This window comes from Elephantulus edwardii, unplaced genomic scaffold (assembly GCF_000299155.1).
Source record: "Elephantulus edwardii isolate Elephantulus edwardi_28Jun2011 unplaced genomic scaffold, EleEdw1.0 scaffold00089, whole genome shotgun sequence".
NCBI classification, from domain to species: Eukaryota; Metazoa; Chordata; class Mammalia; order Macroscelidea; family Macroscelididae; genus Elephantulus; species Elephantulus edwardii.
The window spans coordinates 10,963,150-10,980,018 of record NW_006399839.1 but is presented as its reverse complement, the minus strand read 5'-3'; positions in this window follow the sequence as shown (position 1 = coordinate 10,980,018).

The window sequence follows — 16,869 nt, the reverse complement described above, 5'->3', positions numbered from 1 at the left end:
GCAAGCGACTCGATGGAACATAACAACAACCTTTGGGTTGGCAGCACAACTCCTTACCATGGCACTCTGGATGGGGCTTGGGCTCTGAGAAATTACCTCTGGTTACCCACACCCACACCTACACCCACACCCACACTATTACAGACCCTCCCTCAATAATGAGCCTCATTGCAGTCCTTTGTCAGGGTTGCTGTCATTAGGTGCTGTCTTGAAGCAAACTTCATGTTCTCATTGTCATTTTTAACCCCAATCTTTACAAAACAGCTCACTGGGTCTTTCTTCCTTGAAATCATTGAAGAAGCTGGGTTTGAACTGCCAGCCTTAAGGAGCAGCTGATTGCAAATGGACTGCTCCAACCAGCTTCCTTGTCAACCTCAGAGGGTAACGGGACTTACTGGCAGTGTAGCACACTGGCTTCAGTCCTATGTGCCCTGCTGGGATGGCAAGGTGTAGTTGTGGGATGTGAGTGTAGCCCATGAAGAATCCTGTCTGGCTGCCAGGCCGCCCTCAGAGCCACAAGTGTGCCCAGTTAGCCTCATCAGTAGAGCCACTGGCCATTTCTTATAGACCTGTGAGAAGGATGTCTGTCCTTCCTCCTGGAATCTGGCCTCTGGCCCCAGCGAGGGTTTGAACTGCAGCTCTTGAGATGGCCCCCCATGAGGCTCCCCACCCTGGATTGGGCTCTCTTTTCTCCTCACCGGCATTAGGGACAAAGCTTGATTGTTAGGTTCTCTGCAGAGCAGGGGAGCCTGTGTTTTTGGGGGGTAGCATGTTGCCTTGAGGTAGCATGTTGTCCTTGGAGAAGGACATCATGTTCTGAAGGGTGGAGGGACAGCACAGGAGAGGAAGACCCCGGATGAGATGGATTGACACAGTAACTGGGGCAATGGGGCAGGTGTATGGGAGTCAGTGAGACTGGCTCAGGACAGGGCAGGCTTCAGAGCTGTTGTACATAGGGTCGCTATGGGTCGCAGACGATTTGATGGCACAGAACAAAAACAACGTCCACCATCCCTTTGATGAAAGAAAACAACTCCTGTCTTTACCTCAGGAACTCAGATATTCGTCTTTAACAGCCTTAAAAATACATGCACTATATGGACCAGGACAAGGGAGAATCAACTTAGGAAGAACAGAGATAAGGACAGTACAGCTGTTGCAATTAACAAACAGGAACAAGATATGCATAAACTTCAAAAGGGGAGGGGAGGAGCAGGAAAGAGAGATAGGGTGGGGAAGGGGAGGAGGGGTAGGAAGGGGAGGTATGGGAAGGGGAGAAGACGTTGGGGAGAAGGGAGAGGAAAACATTAGGACAGCAGAGTGCGTGGATGGGGCTGTGCAGGCATTGGGATCTTGATGAGATGGGTTGAGAAAAGTCACAGATCAGTAGAAATTAATTATATAAAATACCATGCAAAACCCCCTACAAACCACCAAAACCCACAATGCATAGAAATGATGGTCTAAAAGAAAAGGTGCCAGAAAGAAACAAGGGAAATGAACGATTGTATAAATGTGAATGATTGTCTGAAACACAATGTAAATAAACATAATGTATATGAACGCTTACACGCAAACCATTTTTTTAAGGAAAATTTATAAATATGCTCAGAGGAGCTGTGGCTCCGCCATGCTTTCTGGTAATGTCCTCTCTTCTGTTCCTCTGCTCACCTCACCCGTACACCTCTGTGCCTGAGGCTCCAGGGCCATTCTCAGCTGTGCTGTTCGGCTGTGGCCACGTTGTACCAAGAACTAGGAATGAGAGCAAAGAGAAAGGCAATTTGTCCTCAGCCTTCCATGCTCCATGAGGGTGTGAGGGGGCCCTCCCAGGCTCGGTTTCCTTGCATTCTCAGAGCTCAGAGGACCTGAGCTGAAAAATGAGACATTCATCTGACTGGAGACCCAGAAGAGCGTTGACCTGAGCCTGGACACACGCAGCCGCATCCTGAGGTGGATGGGCTGTTGACAGCGTCACGGGGATCCTTTCTCTTGACCCTGGTGGATACCCTTCTGGCCGCATAGTGGGACCTGAGGAAGACCAAACATTGTTCCTCCGTGAGGGACCCTCGGCGACACTCTCCCCCACAGGAACCCTGCTCATTGGAAGTCACCTGCCCTGTCTGTGAAACCTACCCCTGAGTTGTTTACTATTTTTCTGAACAAGGCACACACACACACACACACACACACACACACACACACACACACCCCCCTCAGTGCCTGCTGATGACTGGTCTGACCAGAACTCCTTCTCTGCTATTTAAGGATTAAGCCTGAATTCCTTCTCTGGGCTGTAAAATGCCTGGCTCTGGGGAGGTGGTGCCAGATCCTGCCCTGCACCTCCTAGAAGTAGAAGCAGCCCTGGGGCCTTTGGAATGGAGGCCCCAAAGCAGCTTCGTTTTCCTGAGGACACAAAGGATGGCGATCCTGCCTGGGAGAGAGGCGCCCAAGTTTTTGAACAGACCTCAGAGTGCGCTTTCCCAGTCCTTTCTGTCCTCTCTAGGTCCTAGTGTCCTCATGTTTAAGCCAGCCAGCATGGTTAGCTGCTATGAGTCAGCTGAAGTCATGGTGAGGGACATTATGAACAGCACAACATCCCAGTCCTGTCCCATCCCGTGGATGGCTGGGTATCTATGAGTTTCAGTTCTTTGCTGGCTGATTTTGGGAAGCAGCGCTCCAGGCCTTGCTTGCACGTCTCTCTTCATCCGCAAGTGCTCCTGAACCATTCTCAGCATTACCGAAACACACAAAGGCTCCACAAATGGACAGCTGGTGGCTATGGTGAGCTGTGTGAGCCAGAATCAAACAGGGCCTCTTGCATGTTGTTGTTGACAGGTGCTGTCAAGTCGATTATGACTCATGGTGACCCTGTGAACAAAAGACTGAAACCTTGCCCAATCCTGCTCTGTCTTCACAGTCTCTGTCATGCTCAAGCTCACTGTTATGGTCACTGTGCCAATCCATTTTCTTAAGGGAAGATTGAAGAAGAAGAACCGATACCTTTGAATTGAGGTGTTGGTGAAAAGGATTCACCATCCCATGGACTGCCAAATGAACACACATATCTGTCTTGGAGGAAATGCAACCAGGGGGCTCCTTGGTGTCAGAGATGATGAAACTTCACCTCACATCCTTTGGACATGTTGTCAGGAGCGGCCAGAAAAAGACATCACGCTGGGAAAGGTGGAGGGTCCGTAAAAGAGAGGAAGCTTCCCAAAGAGATGCATTGAGTGGCACAGTGACTTGTCTAGTCCTTGGACGTTTGTGTTCAAGGCATTCAATTTATTCCTCAGATAGTTTCTAAATCCAGATGGGATATACTCAAGGTCATACTTTGTCTCTCTTCACAGCTCTCATTTTTTCACTTTCAACCTGAACTTGCCTTTGAGCAATTGATGGTCAGTCTATTCTGCAGTTGGCCCCTGGCCTTGTCATCACTGAAGAGAACTGAGCTTCTCTAGTCTTTTCACAGATGTAATAATTTGATTCCTATTATTTTTAGCTGGTGAGATTCACTCGTGCAGTCACCATTCATGCTACTGAAAAAGGTATTTCCAATGATCAGATAGCTGGGCTTTAAAAATTGTATCCAAGGACTTCTGGTGGTGTTTCTATCCCTAAAGCCATAGAGTCCAACTATATAGTCCCTTGCTTCAAACTTTTGCAATTCAGTCTTTGGTAATTATCAATGTACTGTATTGCATATTTGATCCATTTCAGGCTGCAGACATTGGCAAACCTGTTTAATTGCTTCATCTGTGACATTAGCAGTTGATGAGTAAATTTGAATAGTATTTTAACAGTAGTAATATTATAGCAGTATTAATTGGTCATCCATATGGGCATATGAATACTCTCCTGTCAGGAACACTGTTGTACTTCAAGATAAAGTTTGTTATATTCTTTGTCATGATAGATGCAATGTCCATTACTCTTCAGTCTGTCATCTCCGACGTTGTCTACCATATGATTGTCTGATTCAAAACGGCCAGTACCATCCATTCCCATTTACTAATGCCCAGGGAGCACCGGTGGTCTCATGGCAAGAAGCTGTGCTGCTATCCCGAAGGCACGCAGTTCGAGGCTACCAGCTGCTCTGCAGAGGAAGGATGGACAATCTCCTCTCGTGCCATCAATTGCCTTTGAAAACCCTTCAGAAGGTCAGCTATGAGTCAGTTATAACTCTATGGTAAACAACAACAACAGTGCCTAGGATTTTAATTTTTTTTTTTTACAACCTCCAATTTCCCTACATTTGTATTTTGTGAATTCTACTCCCTGATTGTTAATGAATGTTTGAAGTGGTTCCTCCTCACTTTGAGTCTTGCCTCACTGGCAAACGAAGGACCCAAAAACTTTACTCCAACCATGTCAATAAGGTTGATTCTATTAGTTCTGTCACCCCATAGGCACATGGTTCAAATCCACCAGCTGCTCCATGGGAGAAAGACGGACAATCTTCTCCTCCCAGGGGATTCGCTGCCTTTGAAAACCTGTTAGAGGGTCAGCTAGGAGTCGGTTCCAATTGCTGGCTAACAACAACAACAACAACGTGGAGGCAGTCTTCTCTATTTGTGTTTTGACTGTGTGCCAATCTGAAGGATTTATCTCCCAGCCCTATATCAGATACCGATCTACAACAATTCATAGAGTTTTCACTGGCCAATTTTTTTTTTAAAGTGTTTCGCCAGATCTTTTTTCCTAGTCTCTCTCAGTCTGAAAGTTCTGCTGAAATCTGTCCATGAGTGACCCTGCTGGTCTTTGAAATACCAGGTTCTGTAACACACAAGCCATCGCAGACTGACAAACGGACAGAGAAGCGGTGGAAGCCCAACAACAGCTGAGCTTCAGTGGCAAAGGACATCAGTTTTGCAACGCTCTGTTGGAGAATCACGTTCATGAGATAAAGGAACAAGAGTTCCTTCCAGACCTGGATGAGAAGCTGAGAGGAAGTGAGTTTAAGATGATGGTGATGACGTGGAAAAGAAGAGTGAGAGTGATTGCTCAACTTGAAGGCTATGGTCAATATCGCTGAATCGTGCCTGGAGAAACTGTGGAAACAGTATGCTTTTGGGAGTGCATATTGTTTTTGTTAGGTGCTGTTGAGTCGAATACCACTCGTAGTGACTTTATAAAGGACCTGAATCCGTGCCATTCTCATCATCTCTGGTGTGCTCCAGCTCCTCGTTGGAATCACCGCGTCAATCCACCTGGGTGAGGATCTTCCTCTCACTAACACGTCACCTTTCCCAAACTTACGTCTTTTTCCGAGGACTGTCCTCTTCTAAGCACATAATTTATTTTATTTTATTATTTTTGTGTGCGTGTAGCGTCAAATCAGATCTGACTGGTACAGGAAGAGATTGCCCCTCCTTTCCCGGCAGATCATCTGGTGGATTCGAACTGTGCACCTCTGGGATTGTAGTTGCAGCTTCTTGCCACTAGGCCACCAGAGCTCCCCCTAAGCACATAATTTAAGCATGTGAGTGGAAGTGTCACCATCCTTGCCTCTAAGAGACACTCTGGTTGTACTTTTCTCCAAGACAGATGTGTTTGTTATTTTGGCAGTCCAGGGGATAGACAGTATCTACTTTCTGCAAATATTGAGAACGCATTTTTTTTTGAGGAATGATGAGATTAATAAAAAAAAAATAAGAACTCTTTTTTTTAGGTGATGAGATAATATGAAGCAATGGTGGCATAGTCTGTGGGGAGTCATACTACTAATTCAGAGACTATGTCTGTCTTGCTGAAATCCACCAGTGGTTCTGTAAGGAAAAGACAGGCAGTCTTCTCCCGAGCAATTTACTGCCTCTGAAACCCCACTGGAAGGTCAGCTGTGAGTCAGTTCCAACTCGATAGTAATGAAAGAAAAGGAGAGGTGAGAAGGCAGCTCCTGATTTCAGATTCTTCACTAAAGTACCAGGAAAGGAGGGGTGATTCCTAATTAGACCAGAGGAAAAGGGTCAAGTGCATGGCCTCTTCATCCTTCCCCTTCTTGGACATCTTGGTCCCTCCCAGGTCTTGTGTGGATGTTCTGCCGTCACATGCCCATCTGCCATCTCTGGCTCGGACCCACTCGCTCACTCACTCCTAAATAATGGTTACCAAAATATTGCCACTGCAATTTAACTGTCTTTCTGCACGAACTGTCTGTCCTGCTCTTCCAGTGGTGTCACTGGGTGACAGACATTGCTAGAAGGAGGTGACAACGAAGTAGCTGTCTAGAAGATTTCTGAGCAACGTTTCAATGTTGTTGTTTGTTGTTGTTATGTGCTATCGAGTCTCCTACGACTCATAGTGATCTTATGTACATTAGCTCTGAACCCTGACCTATCCTGAGCCAATCTTATAATCTCAGACAAACCTAATCCCATTTCTCCAGTTACTGAGTCAATCCATCTCATCTAGGGTCTCCCTCTCCTGAACCATCCCTCCACCTTTCCAAGCATCCCTCTCCAGGGGCTGACTCCTCCTGGCCATGTGCCCAAAGTATGTAAGACGGAGCTTCAAAATCCTTGCCTCCAGGGAGCAGCTTGAGTTCACCCTCACCAGTTAGTTTTCTTAGCAGTCCACAGTATGTTTAACATCCTTTCCCAGCATCACCACTCAAAGGCATCAATCCTTCTGTCATTCGTAGTTATTGTCCAGCTCTCGGTTGCATAGCAAGTAATTGCAAAGACCATGGCATGGATCAGGCCCACCTTAGTCTCTGAACTGACATCGTTGCTCTTCAGTACTCTAGAGAAGTCCCTGACAGCAGATTTACCCAATGCATTCCATCTTTTGATTTCCTGACTGCTGGTGCCAAGAGTGTTGATTGTGGAAATGTATTATTTACATAGTTAGATGTAACAATAAAGGCATTTTTATAAGCCCAGTTTCCTCCTTCTCCTCCTTGGATTGACTCATAGCTAACCTTCCATTGGGTTTCTGAGGCTGTTAACTGAATAGGTGATTGTCCATCTTTTTCCCCCTCAGAGCCATTGGTGGATTTAAACCACCAGAGACGCACAAAGCCCAGTCTTAGGGCCAACAACACAGCTCCCTATCACCTACGCCACCAGAACTCTCCTAAAGCTGGTTTACATACAGTTAGTTAATTTGTCAGGTAAGAACTATCTTAAAGTGCAACAATGAATGAATGGAAATCCAAAATTTCTGTAAATGTTCATTGCAATTAATTTAAAAAAGCTTCAAAAAACTATCTTAATATACTTTAAATTTTTTTTATTATTTTTTAAATTCAGTCATTGTTGCATATTTTCCTCCCTCCCTCTCCCTTCCCCAATCTGCTTTGCAATGTTCCTTTTGTTCCAAAAAATAATCTTTAATATATTTTTGGGGGCTGGGGTGTGTGTGTGTGTGTGTATGGTTTAATGTAGTTGAAAGTCTTTTTAAAATTTTAATTGTCATTTTAATGAAAATGTACAGAAATGTTGCATTCTCATTCATTCATTCATTCACTGTTGCACAATTTCTTCCTTTCCCTCCTCTTCCCCTCCCCCTTCCCCAGTCCACTTTGCAATGTATCTCTTATTCTGGGCTGTTGTCATACATATACTGCCTAATCATATATTGCCTTTTAAACAGTTCTTTCCTTCATCTGTTAAAACGCAGTGTTTGTTATCTATCCCCTATTTTCCTGTTCTCCTCCCACTCCCCCATGTCAGTCCTGCTTGATAACAGTGGTGTTATGCAGTATTTGTCCTTTTGCGATTGAGCTGTTTCACTCAGTATAATGTCCTCCAGGGTCACTCATGTTTACAAAATCATTATTTTTCATTGTGTGAATGTACCAACATTTTTCTATCCATTCGTTTGCTGATGAGCACTTGGGTTGCTTCCATTTCTTTGCTATTGCAAATAATGCAGCAATAAACCTGCTTGTGCCTACATCTTTTTGGATGTTCTGGTTTCTTCAGGGTATACTCCAAGTAGTGAGATTAATATACCTTTGAATCTTCTAATGTACTCCTGCTAGAGGTGTCATTAATACTCAGCTGTACAGATGCTTCAAGTCACACGGCTTTGCCTGAATGTGCTACAAGTGCGCACTGTTGTTTTCAATGCTTTTAGTGGTTTTAGAGTTATTGTTGTTGTTATGTGCTGTTGAGTCGCCTGTGACTCATAGAGACCCTATGTACAACAGCCCTAAACCCTGCTCTATCCTGTGCCAATCTCTCTATCTCCAATACGCCTATCTCGATTACCCCAGTTTCTGAATCAATCCATCTTATCAAGGATCTTCCCCTCCTGTGCTGTCCCTCCTCCCTCCCGAGCATGAAGTCCCTCTCCAAGGACTGGTCCCTCCTTACAACATGTCCAAAGTATGTCAGACGAAACTTCAGAATCCTTGCCCCCAAAGAGCAACCTAGCTTCACCCTCTTCAGGACAACCGATTTTTTTTTCATTATCTGGTGGCTGTTACGCTATCTTGGCAGTTAGGATTTATTAAACTTTATCAATAGCTTTTTAAAACCATTTAAAAAATAAATAATAAATTTTTATTTTATATTGGTTTGCTTGCAAAGTTCATAAATATTGTTTCACGCTGTCCTTCATTCACACTGTGTTTCATACAATCATTCCCATTCATCACATCTTATAAAATTAATCAACATCGAGTTAGGTCCACCATTACCAATAGCTTTTTAGACAATGAAGTAGTAATTAAAAGACCCCTTCTACCCCACTACCATTGAATCAATTACAACTCATGGCGACCCTCCACTATGTTTACAAGACTCTAAATTTTTTAGAAGAAATGAACTGTCTTTCTCCTGTGGAGCAGCTGGTGGATTCGAGCCACTTACCTTGGAGTTAGCAGTGCACAACTCACTCAGCCAGGAGAACTCCCTACTCCACCATCAGGGCCCTTTAATGAAAAGGGAAAACAAAGAAGGAGGAGAAAGAAGGGAGGGGGTAAAAGGCTTCTCTTTAATTACTAATAATGGTGTAATTCACTGCAGAAAGCATCTATAAGACAGTTTGGCTATTTGTCTTCATAGACTCCAAAAGATTTACAACTGGAGCTCTTAGATTTACATCTAAACAATTTACAACGACATTCATCACAGATTGCACGATGAGGGTCAGCAAAAAAGAAGAAGAGCCTGAATTGTCTTCCACAGGCCCTGGATTGACGCAGTGGTTACAACAATGGCCTCACACAGAGTGGCGGTTGTGAGGACCGCCCAGGACTGGGCTGTGTTTCATTCTGTTGCACATGAGACAGTGGTGACTAGGGACCAGTGTGACAGCCCTTAACAGCAACATCAACAGCCTGGGATTCAAATAGACAACAAGCATCACCGAGGATTCTCTGCGTGGACTGGTGAGGGGGGAGCTTTGTAAGTTACTGTACTGGGTGCCAAGTCTCGGGATGCCGCTGGACTCCCAGTGACACCTGCTCCTTGTCCCGGGGCATCGAAGGCCCCATCGGCCCCAGAAGGGCTCCCCCAGTTCCCGCGGCACTCGACAGCAGCTCGGGAGCGTGGTGTATTTCTGTCACCTTACATAATGGCTGGCAGGTAATAACCACTCAGTCTTTGCCGTCAGCACGCATAATAGGCAGGAAAATGAATTCAAATGTCACTTGCTACAGTAAAAGAAAGTATTCTTAGTGTGCGCGCGGCGTTCGGCGGGGCTGAGGTGAGGGCAGGCGCCTTCTCAATGAATCACCTGGTAAAGGGGGGGCGGGAGGAGCGCCCCAATTGCCTGGCAACGTCAGCCCGAGAGCGTAATCGCTGGTTATTTTTATAAGCGAGGAGGACGAGTGAGCGTGTGCGCACGTGTGTGCATGTGTGTGTGGACCTGGGAGCAAAGAGGGTGAGAGTGGGCTTGTGTGACTGTGTGTGTGTGTGTGTGTGTGTGTCAGAGTGAGCTGGCCAGGCAGTGAGCATGGACGAGGAAGTGTGTGTGTGTGTGTGTGTGTGTGTACCCAGATGTGAATGAGAGTGTGCTGTGCAACTGTGCACATACATGGTGTATCAGAGTAAGCAGGGTGTGTGCATGTATGTGTATACCAGGAAGAGTGTGTGTGTGTGTGTGTGTGTGTGTGTGTGTGTGTGTGTCTGTGTCTGTGTGTGCGTCGTGTACCTGGGCAGGGTGAGAGTGGGTTTGTAGGCAGGGAGCGCGCCAGGGTAAGTGCAGGTGAATCTTGAAGTGCAGCAAGGGGCTTGTCAAATATTTGTGTGTGTGAGTATTGTGCAAATGGGTCAGGGTATATGCATGGAGACCTGTAAGTCCAAGAGAGTTTGCTGTGTGTGTGTGTGTGTGTGTGTGTGTGTGTGTGTGTGTGTGTGAGTGTGTGCAGCCCAGGGCATGTGGACATGGACTTAGAAGAGAATGGAAGTGAGCTTGTGAAGGTGTGCACCAGTGTGTGTGTGCATGGGGGTGGTTAGAGAGTGTGCTGGGGTGTGTGTGTGTATGTGTGGTATGCTGGGGTGAGGGCACACAGGCACGTGGGGGGCACACTCCCTGGACAGTCAGACCCACAAGGACAAAGAGTTTTCCTCTTGTTCACTTGCTATTTTCTTTCCACAGGCAGCTTTCTATCGCTCTTTCAAATAGAAAGGTGGCCTTCAATGACAACAAGTAGTCAAATAAATCCAACCGCCAGTATCTTTCTCAAGTCCAGCCAGCTGCACTGGTGTGCTCAGAGGTTCCTGTGCCCAGATCGGCAACTTTTCCATTAAACATTGAAGACCACACTGAGCCTTTCTCTTGCTGCGACCAGGAGGAGAATCATGAGGGTGTAACTGTCTCCCCTTCATGTTCAATGGCATTTATGTCCTGCTGCCTGCGAATACAGCATCTGCCTTCTTGCCCAGAACTTTCTTGCCACAGGGAATGAGCCAAGTTCACGTTTCTCATCCCTCCTAGTACTCAAAAGACACTCCCGAACCAAACTCCAAGAGGCGATTCTGGATTCAGCGCCCAAGACTGGGGGCCGCTCAGACCCTCTGCTTCCTCTTCTGGCAAATGGTAATGTGGATCCCGCGATATCACTTGCCTTCCAGACAACTGTAAGGGTGAACGACCATCACGAAGGGTGAGCCACTCACGCCCCAGAGGGAGGCATCTATCTTGCCTGGAGTCTTCCTTGAGCTTCCCGCCCAACTCCTGGGATAGTTTGGAATTTTTGTTTTTCAGTCTGTCTGCAAGGGTGGGGTCAGGGGGAATGTACGTCTCTTTCCATAATTTTCATTCCATGAGGCCAGAAAGGGGGGGGGGGTCTTCACAGGTGTTTTCTGGAAGGAGGAGGGGAAGCTAGAAGGCCTGGGGCTGCTGCCACTGGCAGGAGGCCAGATGTGTGTGCATTTCAAAAAGACACAGGGAGAGAAAGGAGCAAGGAAGCACTACCAGGCACCTACTGAATGCCTGAGGGAGCTCTGGCGGCCTAGTGGGTTAGGAGTTGCGCTGCCAACCCAAAGACAGGCTGTTCAAACCCACCAGATGCTCTGTGGGAAAAAGATGGGCAATCTCCCCCCACCCCCCCATGCAATTGACAACCTCTACAAACATGACAAAATGCATTGCATTGCTTCACCTGATGGATTCATGGAGCTCTGGTGGCCTAGAATGGAAGAGGTTGCAGTGCTAACCTGAAAGTGGGTTCGAACTATAGGTTCAAATCCATCAGTAGTAGCAAGGGAAAAAGATGAGCAATCTCCTCCCGCGCATTTGGCAGCCTCTACAAACCTGCTCGAGAGTCAGCTACGGGTCAGATTTGACTCCCTGGCAGCTCACTGCTTTGCTGCACCTGGTGTGTAGCTGGGGCCGAGATTGGAAGGAGTCGCCCTGCAAACCTGAAAGTGGGTTCGAACTCTGTGTTCAAATCCACTGATAGTTGTTGTTGTTATGTACTGTTGAGTCACTTGCAACTCATAGCGACCCTTGTACAACAACCCTGCTCTGTCCTGTGCCAATCTCACTGTCTCCGACACACCTACCCACATTGATTCACTTAATCAATCCATCTCATCGAGGGTCTTCCTCTCTTGTGCCATCCCTCCACCCTACCAAGCATGTTGTCCCTTTCCAAGGACCTGTCCCTCCTTACAATATGTCCAAAGTATGTCAGACGAAGCTTCAGAATCCTTACCTCCAAGGAGCAGCCTGTTTTAACCCTCTGCAGAGTGAACCTGTTCATTTTCTTCACAGTCCATGGTATATTCAATACTCTTCTCCAGCACCACAGCTCAAAGGCATCAATGCTCCTTCTATTGTCCCTAGTCATTTTCCACCTCTCTGATGTGTAGCAAGTGACCGCAAAGACCATGGCCTGTATCAGGTGCACCTTAGTCTCTAGAGTGACACCATTGCTCTCGAGTACTTTGGAAAGGTCCCTAACAGCAGTGAGGGTAAAAGATGGGCATTCTCTTCTCATGTGATTTACAACCTCTGAAAATCCTTCCTGGCAGGTCAGCTCTGAATCGGTTCTGACTCAGTGGCAATGCCTTTGATTTTTTTACTATAAACCTCTCTGTGTCCTAGCTGCCACATTCCTCCCTTAACTTAAGAACTCCATCAGAGCACCCATTTTACAGATGAGGAAAAAGAGACTCAGAAAAGGCCACACTTACCTTAGGCCACAGAGCCAGGAAAGTAGCAGAGTCAGAATCTGAACCCAGCTCTGCCTAGAATCTGTCCACCTCCTTTTCCAACAGCCCCAGCAATGATTGTTGTTGTTATGTGCTGTCGAGTCGCTTGCGACTCATAGCGACCGTATGTACAACAGCCCTAAACCCTGCTCTGTCCTGTGCCAATCACACTGCCTCTGACACTCCCATCCCGATTACCCCAGCCACTGAATCAATCTACTTCATAGAGGGTCTTTCCCTTTTGCGCCGTCCCTCCACCCTCCCAAGAATGATGTCCCTCTCCAAGGACCTGTTCCTCCTTACAACATGTCCAAAGTATGTCAGACAAAGCCCCAGAATCCTTGCCTCCAAGGAGCAGCCTGGTTTAACCCTCTCAAGGATGAATCTGTTTGTTTTCTTGGCAGTCCATGGTACATTCAATACTCTTCTCCAGCACCACAGCTCAAAGGCATCAATTCTCCTTCTATCCTCCCTAGTCATTGTCCAACCTCTCTGATGCATAACAAGTGATTGCAAAAACCATATCCTGTATCATATGCATCTTAGTCTCCAGAGTGACACCATTGCTCTTCAGTACCCTGGAGAGGTCCCTAACAGCAGACTTTCCCATCGCAATACGTTGATTTCCTGGCTACTGGTGCCAAGAGTGTTGACTGTGGAGCCAAGCAGACTAAAGTTGTTAACAATCTCAATCTCTTTACCATCCACCGACAATGATAGGACTAAAAATATTCCTTCTATTTGCATGGCTCTCCCGAGCTCACGGGGCTGTGGTAAACACCAGAAGGCCAGAGACAAGGTAACTTGTCTGAAACCACAGAGCTCTGTGGGCCCCCCATCTGGCAGCCCCTTGGTCCCACAGCGGCTGTTTCTGTCATCGCCCCACCGTCCCTCCAGTCTCCAGCTGACTGGAGACTCCTGCCCCTGCTGGCCACACTGACCTTGTTGGCCAGATACCGTGCGGCAGGCGGACACTGACCTTGTTGGCCAGATACCAAGCGGGAGATGGATCTCTACTTCTCTCCTTTCAGGATGATAATTTCTCTTGCCATTACCCCTCACAGTAAGCCCCACAGGAGGAGATTAGGGTGAAAGGACAGCGCAGAAAAGGAAAACCTCAGATGAGACGGATTGACAGAGTGACTGAGGCAATGGGCAATGGTGTGCCAGAGGGAAACTGGCTCAGGACAGGGCAGGGTTCAGAGCTGCTGTACACAGGGCTGCTATGAGTTGCAGGTGCCTCGATGACACATAACACCACCACCACCCCTCTCCCCCTCTCCTTGATCCACAGATTCTTCCCCTTTCCTGCTCCCCTGTTTGTCCATCTTTCTCTCTGTCTCTGTGTCTTACGTTTTGTGACTTCACGTGCTTCAAATCCAGTGCATTTTAAGTCAAAGCCAGAACAGGAAAACAGCTGTAAAGGTGACAGATGCCACTGTGCATATAGCCCCAATGTCAGCTTTTTGGGGGGGGCACGGGACAGTGTAATCCATAGGGAGTCACGTTGCTCAATAGGAGGTGGCACCTCTCTAGTGGTTCAAATCCAAGAGGAGAAAGATGTTCACTCTCCTTCCGTGCAATTTACAGCTCTGGCATCTCAACAGAGGACCAGCTGTGCTGTCACTTCTGACTAGATAGCAATGAGGGAGTGGGGGTAGGAGGGAAAACTCAAAAAGAAAAAAAAATAAATCTCTAACAGACAAAATAAACATGTTATGAGCTGAGTCAAACAGAAAGGAAACCCCTTAGAGATAATTTTGTAAAAAATTTTCTTTCTTTTTGTTGAAAATATCCGCGGCAGAGCGTAGACCACTTCAAGATTTTCTACATTTACAGTTAACTCGGGGATATTGATTCCATTTTTCCTGTTGCCCCAACACTCTCCCTTTCTGAAGTGCTCCCTCCCCGTCCACACAAACTCTGTGCCCCCTAAGCTCCTCTTTAACCTTCCCAGCTGCTCTTGTCAATTTCATCCCATACAGAGAGTTCTTTAATACAGCACCCTGTTCCAGACAGGCATTCTTTACTAATTAATTAAGTGAAACTATTGTTTGGTTGAAAAAGGACTTCAGGGGATAGTTTCGGTTTAAGGTTTAAAGATGATCTCAAGATTATCATTATCCTTTATGAAAGTGAAAAACCAAATAAATTCCCTCCTCAGATGAAGTCTGTGTCCAATTCTCTGGTCGTTTCCCCCTCCCCAGGGCTCCTCTGAGTCCAGCTCTTTGAGAAAGAAAAGGAAGAGCCGTCCTTGTCCCTCTGTGACCAGAAGGGGAGATGCCAGGAGACAGTCCTTGGGAAGGGATGTGTTTCCCTGCCTTGCACTTGCCCCCAGGGAAGCTGCTGGTGGAGTGATTTCAGCTGTGTGGCTTTGGGCAAATTGCTTGCCCTCTCTGAGCCTTGGTGTCCTTGTTTGCAAAATGAGAATAGGCTGCTGTTCCAGCCCTGCCACCCAGCAGTGTCTTGGCTTTGGAAACAAATAAACTTGATGGTAATTAACAACCATAACAAGAGTTCAAGGAACACAAAGGGGTAGATGATGTTCAGACGCCAAGCTGAGGAAGAGAGTCCCCTCTGGGGTAGAGGACAGAGGAAGGGCAAGGGCACTGAATGGGCAGCTCTGGGCACCTCTTCTGATGCTCCAGTCCTGGGTTCAAATCCCAACTCCACTGCTAATTCATATCTCATCTGCTCTCCCACTCTGGTCAGAAATCCTCGCTCGCTCTTCCTCAAAATCCAGCCTCTGGAGACCTATTCCTTCTGCTTTGAAGTGTTAACCTCTTGAGGCTTCAGCTGCCTCCAGGAAGCCTTCCTGGATGCATCAAACCTAAATCAATCCCCTAGTAAGCCTCTCTCTCACTTTGCATTACACTTGCCCTCTGGCTTTCTGCTCTCAGTGGTGGTCCTGATGGGTTTGCTGTGGATGCATTTATCTTATTCAGTGAGTAGCCATGAATGACTGGCCATGCCTTTTCCTGTGCCCACTAGCCATGGGCTCCAGCCTGAATACAGAGGATGAACCAGAGTGAGCCCCCCCATGAAATCCTGGATGAGGCAGGCGGAACTCCAGTGGTCCGTGCTCAGGGCACTGGGCGCCGCTGTATTAGCTGGTATGTTGTTGCTAGGTGCCATCGAGTCAGCCTTTATTCACATCGTGACGCTGTATACAACAGATCCTGCACCATCCTCACAACCTCTGCTGCTTAAGCCCACTGTAGGGGCCACTGCCTCTCATGCAGGGTCTTCTTGGCTGATCTCTACTCTGCCCCCATCCTCGTTTCTAAGGAGCACACTGCCTTTCTTTCTTCCAAGACAGCTTTGCTTGTTCTGCTGGTAGTCCGTGGTATCGTCAAGCTGCGCTGTAATCCTGAAGGCACGCGGTTTGAGTCCACCAGCTGCTCCACAGAAAAAGAATGGACACTCCTCTTCCATGAGATTGCCCTCTGAAAACTCCCTGGAGGGTCAGTTATGAGTCAGTTCCAACTCAACAGCACACAACCACAACTCCATCCACACCACAAAGCAAAGCTATAGATTCTTCTTCCATCTTCCTTATTCATTGTCCAACTTTCACACGTATGTGAAGACATTAAAAAGATCATGGCCCAGGGAAGGTGCACCTTAGTCTTTACAGTGACATTTTAAAAATTATTTTATTAATTTTAATGAACATTTACAGAGATTTTGGATTTCCATTCATTCATTGTTGCACTATTTTCTCTACCCCCCCAGTTCATTCCTCTCTTCCCCCTCCTTGAAAGTCTGTTTTAATTGTCCCATTGCCACAGTGTTGTCAAAACCAGTTCTGATTAATCTCCTTTGTCAGTGTAAAAAAAAAAGTGACATCTTTGCTCTTTAGCACTTTAAAGAGGTACTTGGCAGTAGGTTTGCACAATGGAATATATAGCTTGATTTCTTGTCTCCTTCTACAGCTGCTGATTATGAATCCAAGTAGAGTAAAATCCTTGGACAATGTTAATATGTTAATCTTTTCTTCATTTGTCATGATGTTGCTTACTGATTCAGTTATGTTGTTTTGTTGTTGTTATGGGCTGTTGAGTCACTTGCAACTCATAGTGATCATACGTACAACAGCCCTGAACCCTCCTCTGTCGTGAGTCAAATTCTTTGTTTCTGACACACCTATCCCCATGAATCCAGTCACTGAGTCAATTTATGTTATTCAGGGTTTTCCTTTCTCTTTTTTTTATTATTATTAAATTTTATTAGTTTCAATGAACATTCACAGGGATTCTGG